Source organism: Lissotriton vulgaris, chromosome 6 (assembly GCF_964263255.1).
Source record: "Lissotriton vulgaris chromosome 6, aLisVul1.2, whole genome shotgun sequence".
NCBI lineage: Eukaryota > Metazoa > Chordata > Amphibia > Caudata > Salamandridae > Lissotriton > Lissotriton vulgaris.
In genome coordinates this window covers 1,900,454,704-1,900,467,356 of record NC_141694.1, presented here as the reverse complement: position 1 = coordinate 1,900,467,356, position 12,653 = coordinate 1,900,454,704, and positions in this window count along the sequence as shown.

The following is a 12,653-nucleotide window of genomic DNA, read 5'->3' as shown; positions in this document are numbered from 1 at the left end:
AGAGATGGCTGTGGTTGTTTCTCCTCACCTCCATCACACAGCTTTTCAACAACAATTGTGGTAGAGATGGTCACTCCCTATATCGCCTTTCACGTAGGTCTGAATCAGATGACTACTGCCCGTGCAGTGCTGACCCTTCGTATCTACGACCAGGGGGGGACTTTCCCTGCTTGGGAAGTAACCAACCCCGCACCACGATTGGAGGGACCTTACCTAAAGACCAAACAGGACTGCTATCCCCCCTCACCGCGGGTGAGTACCTCCGATAATCATGTATATCCGAGTTCATCATCCAATGTAATTCCTATACTCAACCGTTGATTGTCTCTCTCTTACTAACAGGGCCCTGCCAGGCCCCACTGTGAGTATTCCTTTTCCTTCTCTTTCTCATCCAGTCTTGAGCCACTTCAATCCGCTGGTGTTTTCCACTGAGCACATTGGCAGTCTGATGGCACAACTCAGGTATTTTTCAAATAAGCGCCAACTGAGCTATTCACCCCCCTTGTTGCTGTGTTGTCAGTTCAAGTCATTTTCCCTTATCACTTTAATCCAGGTGTTCCATATCATAAGGTCCTGATGAGACCCCATCATTGCTCGTGGGGTTGAAACATCGTCAACACAGTCTACAAATGAACCACCTTCACAGACCCTTAGCATTGTTCTAGAGGACTGACTGATGATCTGAACATATTGTATTGTGGTCGTTTGTTGTACATTGAAGCCTTCTTACCACTCAGTCACACCCCTTTCCCTTTATAAGCTTCTATTTCACTTGGGATACCGCGCACTAATATGTGTACATTTTTTGTGAAAATATTAACACTCAGCAAAATTGTCTTTTTTGATAACTACATCTAGTGTGTGACTGATTCTCCTTCTGACATTCACCGTCCACAAAAATATTTGCCATTGGGCGTCCTACCTATAAAGTATCCAGACATATAGGCCGCAGGAACCGTTGTCTTGTGTTAGATGGGTCCAAGGCCACTGTTCTTGACGGTTTAACGGGGGCTTTTATGAAGCTTTTAAACAACAGATGGCCAAGCACATTTTGACATTATACAACAAGGCCATAACAGAGGGCATCCTGCCTCCCACACTTCGAGAGGCGGTCCTGACCCTGTTCTTGAAACCCGGCAAAGATCCCAGGCTTCATACCACCCCCTATCACTGCTAAATAGGATATAGGCTAAAGTACTAGCAACTTGTCTGGCGCGTTTAATGGAATAGCTTATCTCTCTGGCCCAATTGGCTTTGTTCCACATAGACCCCCTTCTCTAAATCTTAGAACAGTCTTTGCGGTGCTCAATAAAATATCCCCTTCCATCCCCGTGGCAGTGGCCCTATTAGATGCAGAAAAGGCCTTTGATTCTCTCGAATGGCCCTTCCTCAGGGTCGCTCTGGGTAAACTTGGTATCCCCCCTGTTCACCGCACTGATCAAGCTCTTATATACCAACCCAGTGGCTCGGATACGGTTGAACGGCGCCCTGTCGGATACATTTCCGATTCTGCATGGCACTAGACAGGGATGTTGTTGTCTCCCCTCCTATTCATTATGGCGATGAATCCCCTGGTCCGGGCGATGCAGGAAAGTCATTGCCTGCATCATGGACTACATCTCACTCACGGGCCTCTTGTGAAGACGCTATACGCAGACGACATCCTGCTATTAATCCGGGACCCCCATCTCAACCTCCCCCCCACTTATGCACTATTTGGTGAACTTTATCGCCTCCGCATAAACTGGGCTAAATCAGAACTGTTTCCACTTATGGATGTAGAGTGGCAGGTGAGGCCTACCACGTGGCACTAAGATGCCGGCAATGAGGGGACACTGACATCAGTTGAGGGTTAGCCGGAAAGACCCCGAGCGGTCTTCCGCATGTTTATTTATACCCCGGCGCGAGCCCGCCCCGGGGTTGTGCGTGCGTGCGTGGGGGAAAGGATACATTGTAGTGGAGAGCCCGAGTGGCTCTCTACATCCCTCCTTTGTTTTAGTTCTTTCTGCTCCCGGACATTCAAACAACAGTTCACGGAGATGTCCATGCAAAGTCTCTCAGCCGTTGGCTGGGCACCGGATTGGGCCTCAGGCTGTAGCGACGACTCCGGATCCCTGATGGTTCGACAGCCCCGGCCGGGGTTGCCCTCGGATCTTCGCTCGATTCTGAGGCCCTTGGCTGACTCCGCTCGGCGCCGAGGCCGGGTGGCACTGGCCTCGGTTGACTCTCTCCGCGTGTCGGTCCTGGCAGAGAACACGGGGACCTAGGGCAGCTTGCATCTTCCAGCACCAGCTCTTCCTCTTCCATTTCCGCCGCTCGCTGGTGCCCCACGGCTGCTTCAGTGGCCTTCCGGAAGCATGATATGTTTCGTGTGACGGTTTGCCCGTTTCTCCTGGCTGTGACCATTGTCCCTTGAACCTTTTCTACTCTCCACACTTCGGGCTCAAACGGTGTTCGAAACTTCCATCCTGGATAGCGATCCTTGACGACCACTGCATCCCCTTCTTTGAGTCCCGATTCTTTGGCGTGGCGATGTAGGCTTGCTTTGGCGTTGGTGGCCAGTCTCCTTGCCTGGGTGGCCTCGACATCTCTCTCTGCCGGCACCCACGCACTCACAGTGGGTATGCCGTCTCTGGGGGCCCGCTTGAACAGTACGTGAGCCGGGGCGCACTTTGTCGTCGAGTGCGGCGTTTGCCGATAGGCTCCTAGAAACTGATCCAGGGCTATCTCCAGATCTTCCCCATTGTCCACCGCTATCCGAAGGGCTCTGTTTATTGTCCGCATCAGCCTCTCCACTTCTCCGTTGGCTTGAGGCCACAGCGGGGTGATCTTTCTATGCTTGATTCGGAGGGATTCCAGGTATGATTGGAATTCTCGCCCTTGAAAGGGAGGTCCGTTATCGGACTTAATTTCCTCGGGAAGTCCCATTGTGGCGAACACTCGGTTTAGCACCTTTCTAACGTGTGGGAAAGCGGTGGACGCGACGACTTCCACGATGGGGAATTTCGAGAAGGAATCCACCAGCACCAACATATGCCTTCCGTCCGGGAAGCTGCCAAAGTCAACACTGAGTTGGGTCCAGAGAGCCCGAGGCGCATCTTCCGTGATTACCGGTGCTGGAAGGGGTTCGCCCCCGGTGATCGTGCATGCATGGCAGGACCGTATCATTGCCTCCACCTGGCTGTCCATCGCTGGAAACCACACCTTGCTCCGTAGACGCGCCTTCGTCTTAGCCATGCCTTGGTGTCCCACGTGTGCCAGGCTTAACGCTCGTTGTTGAAGGCTTTCTGGCATGACGAGGAGGTGTCCTCGCAGGATCACTCCTTCTTCTCCCACACTGACTTCACTGCGAATGTGCCATAGCTGCTGTCTCGCATGGCTGACTTCGGGACGGAGGCTAGCGGCGCCATAGAGGAAGCGGGCCCATTGATTTTCCTCGAGGGCTCTGCGGACTTTCGTGAGGGTCTCATCTTCAGCCGTGGCGTCCCCAATCTCCTTGAGGGTCATGTTGTCGGGACACGCAGCCTGCGTGACCAGGTGCACGATCCCCTCCACTTCCTCTCCGTCCTCGGTGGGTGGCAGTTGTGAGGTGACGTCCGGGTGCCGTGACAGGTAGTCTGCGGGGTTGTGAGCCCCAGGCCGGAACACAACTTTGAAGCGATAGATCAGACAGTGAAGAGACCAATTATGCCACCCCTTCTGATAAACCCCCTACCCCTTCCTTGAGTACTTGGCCAACACTCAACGTTGACATTGTCATCGAACTTCTAAATACGATAAAATCAGGTTCGCCACGAGATCCGTTACCCTGTTCCATTTTAAAATTACTTAGTAAGAAAGCCTTATCTACCATCACAGACCTTTTAAATAAATCCTTGCAAGAAGAGTACGTCCCACAGGAATGGAAGCACGCCATGATCCACCCCCTTCTAAAAAAAGCCAATGCTGATCCGAAGGTTCCCGCAAATTTCCGACCAATATCTCTCCTACCTATTTTTGCAAAAATCCTAGAAAAGCATGTCCATCGCTGTCTTTCAAATTATATAATGACACATGACCTGTTACCTTCCCATCAATCCGGCTTCCGAGCAGGTTTTTCAACAGAAACCACGCTCCTAGGTGTAACAGAAAATATTCGTTCAATGATAGACAAGGGTGAAACAGTGGCACTGGTGCTTTTAGACCTTAGTGCCGCATTTGACACTGTTTCACATGCGGTACTAATAAAAACTCTTCGTTCAATGGGCATCTGTGGCCCTGCCTTAAATTGGATCACATCCTTACTTGAAAATAGAACCTTTCAAATTTTCTCAAATTCCGTGTACTCTGATACATACACTTTTAAACATGGAGTCCCTCAAGGCTCTATTTTAAGTCCATTACTTTTTAATTTATATACGAGCCCTCTTGCCAAAATAGCTAAGGATACCGGACTGATAATGTTCTCCTATGCTGATGACTCTCAGCTTCTCTTTTCCCTTCCACCAACAGGCAATAATGATCCTTCCACCCTGAGAATAGGGCTTACAAAAATCGCTGGATGGATGAAAAATAATTTCCTAAAATTAAACGGTGAAAAAACCGAACTTATAATCCTAGGAAAAAACAAAGAACTCTGGGGACCTCAACATTGGCCCCAGGAAATGGGCCCTCCTCCGATTCCATCCAATCAGGCCCGAAACCTTGGCTTTGTTGTTGATGACACACTCAATATGCACCAGCAGGCCATAAAAACATCAGCCACCTGCTTCGTCATCTTGAAGTGGCTAAAGAAAATCTGCTGGATGCTACCAGATCATACTAAAAGAACTGTCATTAACGCCCTAATAACATCTAGATTGGATTATGCCAATGTATTATACTTAGGGTCCAACAAAGCCACAGTTCGCAAACTACAAACTGTGCAGAATGCAGCTGCAAGACTGCTAGGTAAAATCCCTATCCATGCACCCACTACCAAACTCATACGTGAATTGCACTGGCTAAAAATTGAGAATAGAATTAAATTTAAATCACTATGCTTTATGCATAAAATCTCTGCAAACAAAGCTCCTAAATATCTGCAAAGTCTGGTACAACGCTACCGTCCATTTAGGACGCTGAGATCTGCAACAGCGAACAAATTTGCTGTGCCCAAAATCAGACTATCACGTATGGGAGGCAGATCCTTTGCCTACCTTGGTCCCTCTCTGTGGAACTCCATGCCACAATCTGTGCGCTCAGAGGCTAATTACATCAGATTCAGAAAAGCCATTAAAACCTGGCTGTTTAACATCTAAGCCAGCGGTCCTTCTCTCTACACTGAATCACAAGCGCCGGGAAACCCTTTGTTGGGTAGCTGTTTGCGCTATACAAACTAAACAAACTAAACTAAACTAAACTAGCCCTGTAGCTGGACGGCCCACCGTTCGATCCGTGGGGGAGCCAATCTTGAGGTCCCAGCGAAGAGGGGTAGGAGAGGCTTGTGGTCCGTGACCACGGTGAATTCCTGTCCACAGAGGTAGAGATGAAAATGCTGGCAGGCCCATTTGATTGCTAGGGCCTCCCTCTCTATCTGTGCGTACCTGGTTTCTGTGTCTGTCAGTGCCTTGCTGGCATAGGCGACTGGTCTCCATTCTTCCGGACCATACTCTTGCAGGAGAACGGCTCCTAGTCCCACGGGACTGGCATCCACAATCAGTTCGGTTCTTCTCCTTGGCTGAAAATAGGCCATAGTGGTGTTGTCCAGGAGACTGGCCTTGACGTTCTGGAACGCTTTGTTTGCGGCCGCGGTCCAGTCCCATTTCTTATCAGTTCGGGTGAGAGCTCGGAGGGGTTCCGCGATGGCAGCCAGGTTCGGGATGAACTGGCCGCAGTACGTGGCCATGCCCAAGAAACTGCGCACTTCAGTTGGGTTTCGAGGTGTGCTGGCCGCTTTGATCGCCTCCGCTTTCTTTGGGTCCACTTTGAGGCCTTCCCTGGTGAATGTGTATCCGAAGAAGTCCACTGCTTCTTGGTAGAAAGCACATTTGGCCCGATGCAAAGTCAGCCCGCTGTCGGCAAGCCTCTGCAGGGTCGCCCTCAGGTTGGTGTGATGCTCCTCGAGGGTTGAAGAATATACTAGGATGTCATCGCTCAGATTGATGACACCTGTCAGTCCTGACAGCACCTCACGAATGGAGTTTTGAAAAACCTCGGCTGCCGATGACACGCCGAAGCTGAGCCGGGTGTAGCGACGCAGCCCTACGTGCGTCGAAAAGGTGGTAATGTATCTGCTGGCTGGCTCCAACTCTAGCTGGTGGTAACCTGAGTTGAGGTCCAGCTTTGAAAACCACTTCGCTCCGTTGAGGTCAGCTATGATATCCTCCATGGTGGGGGTGATATGCCTCTCGCGCTTGACGGCGGTGTTCAGGTGTCTCATATCCACACATAGGCGAATGGCTCCTGGCTGCTTCGGCTTGGGGGCGACGACCAACGGAGAGACCCAGGGTGTCGGTCCCGACACTTTCTCGATCACCCCCAGCTCTTCGAGCTTCCGTAGCTCCTCTTCTACTTGTGGCCGGAGATTGAAAGGTACCCGTCTATGCCTGAGTGCGACGGGCCTCACGGTAGTGTCTATGTGGAGTTTGAACTTCCGCCCCTTGAGTTTGCCGAGGCCTTTGAACAGCTCGGGGAAGTCTTTTAGCATGAAATCCGCATGTGCTTGGTGCACCTAGTTGGCGAAGAATACCAGGCCGAGATCTTCCGCGGTGTGACAACTCAGGAGGGTGCCTTTCTTGCCTTCTGTGATATGGAATTTGGTCTCTGTGGAGTATTCCCCGTTGACTACTGTGGTTTGGATTACCCCTCGGAGAGGGAGCGGTTCCGTACTTCCATAAGTGTATATTCTTGCCGTAGACGGTGCCAGTATCGGCTTCGGGGACATGCTGTCATATTGTTCCGAGTCCATGACGTTGACGGACGCTCCGGTATCTATCAGCGCGTTGACGTTCGTCCCGTCAACGGTGATAGAGCACATGGGCGGTGGCCTTCGTTTCGTAGATGCTCGGCTGACATAGGAGACGATGTATACCTCGTCATCTTCATCGTCCTCGTACCTGGGCCGTCGGTCTTGTGCTTCGGTGTCCGGCGGGGGTCGCTCCTGATCGAGTGATAGCTGGTGGATCCGCTGCGTCACCGCACGGGCACGTGGGCCTGCTGATTTGAATTTGCCTCCCCGGCAAACGGCGGCAAAATGGTTGAGGCGCCCGCACTTCAGGCATGTCTTGCCTCTGGCGCTGCACGTGGCGGCAGCCGGGTGATCTTCTCCGCAGTACCCACAGCGGTTGGTCCGTGGAGGGCCTTGTCGCTGCCTCACCGGCGGGAATCGCCTGTGAATGGCATCCACCCGCTCTTCCTTGATGGTCTGGGTTCGCGCCGTCGTCGGAGTAATGACTGGAGTGTGCAACGCCACCTCCATCTCTTCAGCCCTGGCATCGGACAGTTCATGTGATCTGGCCAGGACGAGTATCTCATCGAGCGATATTCCTGGCTGCCTGAGGATTAATTTTCTTAGCAGCTTCGACTTGCATCCGACAATTATTTGATCCCTGATTTCTTCCCTGGGGTCGGTGAACGGGCACGTGCTCGCAAGTCGACGGAGTCGAGCATAGTACATGTCGATGGATTCAGATTCAGTTTGCCAGGCACGCTTGAACTTGAATTTTTCGAAGTCATTGTTTAGCTGTGGGTCGAAATGGGCGTTTAGGGCCGCGACAGCGGCATCGTAGTCGTCCTCGGATCCGGTATTCGGGAGCGATACGAACAGGTCGTAGATTTCTTATCCCCCATAGAGGATGAGCAGTGATCTCTTTACCGTCCCATCAGTTTCTCTGGTTCCCTTGAAGTACAGATTAAGGCGTCCGACCCACGCTCTCCATCGGAGCGCGGCCGTTGCTGGGTCCGACGTTTCGCTGAACGGCGGGATGGGCGCTGCGCCGGCATGCAGGTGGGCAGGCTGTGCAGGAGTAGTGGGCCCAGCAGGGGCTTGGTTTCCTGCCCGGGCGTTGGCCTGTGGGACGATTGCAGGTGGCGGTGGCTGAGCAACTCCGTCTTGAGCCGCACCTGCGTCTAGACTCATGGTGAGGCTCTGTGTGAGGAGGTTTCGTGCTTTCCGGGGTCGTGGCTGTGCTTAAAGTAGGGCGCCAGGGGTTTGTCGTCTGCTGGTACCCCGTGCTGCTGTGTGTGTCTCTAGTGTTTCCACCTTGTCTTGTGTTTAGCCTTGACTGTAGGGTTCCAGGCCTCATAAATGTTACTTTTCACAGGCAAGAGCGGGGCCCGAATTGCATTTGCCAATGCCTCTTGTGTTTAGCCTTGACTGTAGGGTTCGAGGCCACTTAAATGTTTATTTTCACAGGCAAGAGCGGGGCCCGAATTGCATTTGCCAATGCTTGTTGGAGCTGTGTGTGTGGCGCGGGCCAGATGGACGAGAGCAGAGTGCAGCGCGGAGCCCCGCGCGCACACGCTGCAGAGGCGTCGCTCGAAGGCTGGCTGGAGAGAGGCGGGCCTGCTCCGGGCTGCAGTCACGTGGTCCTGCTGGTGCACTTTCTTCTCGCCGGCCGGCGAGACGAGGGGAGCGCGGTGAGCGCGCGCAGGCGGGGCAGAAGGAACACTCACCCGCAGGAAGTGAAAGTCGATCACCAGCACCGCGAGTCCCGCCAGCTGAAGGCGCACCCTCGCGGGTGGCGCGTGGGCGGGTCTCGGGCCACGGGGGCACAGCGTACAGGAGCGGCTGGGCACCGCTGCAGGAGCACTCGCAGCAGGACGTGCAGGAGGCGGCGGGCACGCGTGGCAAACGACCGCCTTCGTCGCCAGTGTAGAGTGGCAGGTGAGGCCTACCACGTGGCACTAAGATGCCGGCAATGAGGGGACACTGACACCAGTTGAGGGTTAGCCGGAAAGACCCCGAGCGGTCTTCCGCATGTTTATTTATACCCCGGCGCGAGCCCGCCCCGGGGTTGTGCGTGGGGGAAAGGATACATTGTAGTGGAGAGCCCGAGTGACTCTCTACATCGGAGGCGACTCGCCCACCACCAGCAGAATTTACCCTTAAGTGGCCCGTGAATGGTACAAAATACTTGGGCGACAAGGAACAAATTCTACATCTCAATTGTGGCCTGACAATGGCTGATCGTAACACGCAGGTGGGTGGCTAGATCCAACTCCCCCTTTCAATGGAGGGGCAAGTGGCCATAATAACGATTATTTGCAATGCAATAGGTCTCGCATTTTTGCAAGTTTAAGCTATTGGCATTGTAAATGACAATGCCTTTTATATATGTTTTGGTTTTTAAAACATAAATAAAAGGCATTGTCATGTACAATACCAATAGCTCAAACTCGCGAGAATGCGAGACCTGTTGCATTGCATTAATGTAATGCAAGTCCTGAGAAGGAGCTCCAGAGGAGTTGCATTTCTCATACCGCTGTGTAGACACTGAATACGCTTTTTTCTGGTACATGGTCTGTTCACGCATTTGTTGAAAGACCAACCTAGGAGAGGGCCAGGGAACAACCGAAACAAAGTGCACTTCACATCCATTAGTAGACAAGAGCATGCAAGTTAGTCAATCACAGGAAATGTCAGCAATGCAAGTACAACACCAAAGGCCAAACATGCTGCTGATGAAATACTTCAATACTGAATCCAAAGATGACAATAAAGGGAATATGTACCATTTCCAGACAGCAGCCACATCTAAGAATAAACATATCTAACAGTGGAAGTAAACTGGGTGTATTTGTCTCCCAACTGGTCCGTGGAGCACGCTTGCCCAAATGAGCTATTTTGGTTTTACTGTACCCTACACAAACTGCTACGAATACACTAACGAAACTGGTAAAAACACAGAAAAAGAAATAACGAAAGGTGTTAACGTACAAATCTAGAATCACAAAAATGGGTCTGCAGCATTCGACTAAACTATGCTTTGTGCTAATGCCGGGGCTAGTGCAGCATCCCATCCAATACCCAGTGAATGGGGACGAAGCAAGCCACATACCTTAACAGCATACACACATGTGCAACCCTGCACCGTGGATGTTAGGGACAAACAAAATAGTAACATTGCAAATGCTAATAAAACTATAATGCTGTAAAAACGCGAAAGTAAGAAACAAATCTAATAACTGTAAAGATCATAAAAACGACACTGTACAGCGTTGATCAGAGTAAGAGTTTGGAATGAAAAATAACTGTAGAACGAAGGTGCATTTGCAGAACCACTGGTGCTTATGACATTCTAATTCAGCCCCAGGGTCTGCAAAACATCGATAGCAAACTAGTTAAGAAAAGGGCAGCATATACAGAAAAAATACATAGACAATTGTCTAAACCTAACCTCTTGACTTTCAATAAAGAAAATAGTACATCATTCTTTGGCAAGATCGGATATCATTTCTTCCGTCACATCAGGGAAAACCTCACACATCACAAAAAAAAAAAAATGGTTTGGGTGCAGAAGCTATCTTGTCTCGCATGTAAGTCTGGAGGGTTAGAATATTAAACCATCCAGTAGAGACAAGCACTGGCAAGTATCAATAGCGACGCATGAAACAGCAATGGAAGCATCTGGACAGACCGTGGCCCCTGGGCCCCGCCGCAGCCACCATGAACACAGTCTGGCGTTTTGCAAGGAGGTGGCAAAATAAGATCCGCAGTCCTGGGATCCTCTTATTGGCCTAATAGAAGCAGCACCGAGCTAAGGCGACAGCCTCCGTGTTTAGATTGATGTCAGATGACGTCAGCTCTGGAGATCACATAGGCGGCCTGCTTCTGGCCTATGAATATTTCGCAGCCTGCTTAAAGCCTCCTGTAGGATGCCAGAGAATGGCACGGGGTTAAGCCACCAAAAGGCTTCAAAATTTGAGCTGGCGATTGTGTGAAGACGACAGCGGGGCAACCAGGGGGTTCGGAGGGGAAATGGAGGCGGTTGTCAGGCCATGGGTAGAACATTGTGATGAAAAGTAAAGGGCCAGTTAGGAAAAATAATTTTGGTTTAAAGGTCTGGTGGGTTGTTTTCTATAACATGGATGAAAGGGTTAAGGGGGGCCAATGCTTGTGCGGGGCATAGAGATATTAGGCAAACTGGGGCGGGCAGTACTGCAGGTAAAGATTCAGAGTGGGAAGTCAAGCTTGGGGAAAGCAGAAGTCTTTAACAAAGTGAGCTGTGTGGTGAGGAGGAGTAGTAGAAAGTTCTTAGCAAAATCAAATCCCACCACTGTACATTGGTTAGGTGCACGTTGGCCTGTGGTGAGACGTAGGCAAAAGAAACAAGCATTTACAAGACTATAGGTGTCGTAATTGCGAGTTTGCAACCTATGGCATTGTAAACAAGAGTAAACAAATAGAAAAAAAAAGCGGGCCACTTTTTTTTTTCTATATTTTTTGCTACACCCGCGCTTTACCTTTAAAGTAAAGCGCGGGTGCTGCGATTGTAGCAAAAGTAAACAAATAGAAAAACATCTATTTCTTTACTTTTTCAACAATCGCGGGACTCGTGCTTTAATTTAGTCAACTATTCCAATAAACCACAATCTGTTGTATTTCTATCTAGGACCCTAATTCGATATTCCCGATTCATGCCCTTATGTGGTTATAATTAATAATATCCTTATAAAGGCATAAGAATCATATCCATATTCAGTAATAGCCCATGTAGTCCAAAGCACGGCTACTCCCATCGGCTCCTAGAAAGCACAACGCGTTATTTAAACAAACAAAGCCTCCAGCAGCCCGGGAAATCCCCCCCTGCTCTTGTTTTGAACAAGAACTCCTGGAGTCCGGAAAGAACTGTTAGTTGTTAGTGACGTCTTATGTCCAACCTTACGTCAAACTCTGCACCTTTCGGGTATAAATATACCAACAGTTGCCTTAAGCAAACACACGGCGGTTTGGAGCAGAGCGGCTATCTATTTGCCCGAGAGCCCAGCTGATGTGAGAGCCCACGGAAGCCGCCCCTCCCGTTTTGACGCACTGAGAGAGATGCTGTCTTTTTCTCCAGCCGAGAAAATCCAGCTCCGGTTTTCCAGCCACCCTTGTGGGTTTGCTGGGATATCGAGTCCTGAAGAAAGAGATACCAGACCTCTAACATTCTATTACCAAGGTACGGAGCTGACTAAAACCCTTAAGAGAATTCTTGATGCAGATTCTTGGCAAAACAATCTTAACCAACTTAAACTGCTACTCACTTACTCCTTCCCAAGTATTAGGCTTAGTTCAGGTACACTGGGGTAGGCGTAGTTAGAAGCACCAGTTGAGTACGTTAGTCAATGTTTTTATGTATGTATATATTTTATCCATTTTAAAGTATCATATGGCTAAGAAACCATATCAATGCTTTTACAGTATTATTTCATAATACTACTTTTACTGTACACACTTTACTTTATGATAAGTATTGCAATTGTGGCAATTAATTTCTCTTGCATGAGAAAGAAGACTGCTCAATAAATAACACCTTTTATTGAAAACGCCCGTCTCTCTATTTCTCTGCACTCTGAGGAAACTAAGTATGCACGGTGAACTGTATTTTCCCTCAATGAATTTTCCCAAACAAAGTACCATGATGAGCCAAAGCAGGAGGAAAAATACACCTAGCCCTATCCAAAATTCTAACCATGGAGAAATAAGATAG